The sequence below is a fragment of the Octodon degus genome, unplaced genomic scaffold (assembly GCF_000260255.1).
Source record: "Octodon degus isolate 3935 unplaced genomic scaffold, OctDeg1.0 scaffold04830, whole genome shotgun sequence".
Lineage (NCBI taxonomy): Eukaryota > Metazoa > Chordata > Mammalia > Rodentia > Octodontidae > Octodon > Octodon degus.
The window spans coordinates 1-1,495 of NW_004529406.1; the positions used below are offsets into that span (position 1 = coordinate 1).

General features: G+C 54.0%; 1 long non-coding RNA gene across 1 annotated transcript; it reads left to right on the plus strand.

Annotated features, from left to right (window-relative positions):
• Positions 1-480: 480 nt before the first annotated feature.
• LOC101560346 lies at positions 481-1,495 on the plus strand. The gene is made up of 4 exons (XR_002819810.1): positions 481-540; positions 812-1,093; positions 1,197-1,284; positions 1,371-1,495. It is a non-coding gene; the product is annotated as an uncharacterized LOC101560346 (long non-coding RNA).

Below are 1,495 nucleotides of genomic sequence, written 5' to 3' on the forward strand. Positions count from 1 at the left end.
GTGTGGCCAGCTCAGCCCACCAGGGGGCGCGGCTGGCTGGCATGTGGTGCTGGGGGATTGAACCGCGGTCCCTGAGCTTTGCCAAGCTTGTTCCAAGTAGGTGCTTTAGACCACTGAGCCATCTCACCAGCCCCGGGAAATGGTTTTAAAAGTGTTGAGCAGATGAGGATCTCGGTTTTAAAGGATCTCTCTGTTTTTGTAGGGGAAAGAATTAAAGGAGATAAAATACCATTCTATTCTAAGGCGGTTGCAATTCTCAGCTCCTCAAACTACCCTATATGCTAAAGGAAATTAGCTCCAGACCAGCAGGGGGCAGCAGCTCCTCCAACGCAAGACAGAGCCTTCTCTAATTACCCTACCTAAAGACAGCTTCCTGTTGGCTGGAGTGGCAGCAATGCTATCCAATGGATGCCTATATCGTTTCGGCGCCAGCTAATAGGCACAAAGAGCTGTCTGCGGCTTCTGATTGGCTCCTTCGTTCACATATAAAAGACAGGCGCCGCGGCGGAACCCTCCTCTTTCCAGGCGTCCTCGTGAGAGGTTTGTGTTGCTGGAGTGTTGGCCCGGGACTGGTGGCCGGAAGCATGGGGTCTTTGGGCGGCTGGGAGAATGAGGTTGCCACTGCTGGGGGCCTACGGGGCTCCCATTTGCCCCACTTGGTGTCTGGGCGGCACCTGCGCCATTGGTGGTGGCGGCGGCACCAGCCGCCTCCCGGGCGCGGGCGCGGGTGCGGGCGCTCGGGCAGGCCAGAGTAGGCCTCTTTGAGGTCCGGTGTCCGGCGAACACCTCTGAGTTCCCTTTCTTTCCCCAGTGACATCGTCTTTAAACCCTCCGTGGCAATCCCTGACGCACCGCCGTGATGCCCAGGGAAGACAGGGCGACCTGGAAATCCAACTACTTCCTAAAGATCATCCAACTTTTGGATGATTATCCAAAATGCTTCATTGTGGGAGCAGACAATGTGGGCTCCAAGCAGATGCAGCAGATCCGAATGTCCCTCCGAGGGAAGGCCGTGGTGCTAATGGGCAAGAATACTATGATGCGCAAGGCCATCCGAGGACATCTGGAAAACAACCCGGCTCTGGAGAAGTCAGTCAGTGCCCCTGGCAGTTTAGTTTTTTACTGCTGCCCTTCTCCCTTTTCCTGGAGAAGAATGGTGCTTTCAGGTGATGTCTCTTGTATGCTTCTCTCTGCAGACTGTTACCTCATATCCGGGGGAATGTGGGCTTTGTGTTCACCAAGGAGGACCTCACTGAGATCAGGGATATGCTGCTGGCCAATAAGGTAAAGGGAAATTTGGATTGGAGAGGGAATACTTTTGTCTTTTTAAAACAAAATTGGCCATTCTCATTGTTCTTTTGTTTGTTCAGGTGCCTGCTGCTGCCCGTGCAGGTGCCATTGCACCATGTGAAGTCACCGTGCCTGCCCAGAACACTGGTCTGGGGCCTGAGAAGACCTCTTTCTTCCAGGCTCTGGGCATCACCACTAAAATCTC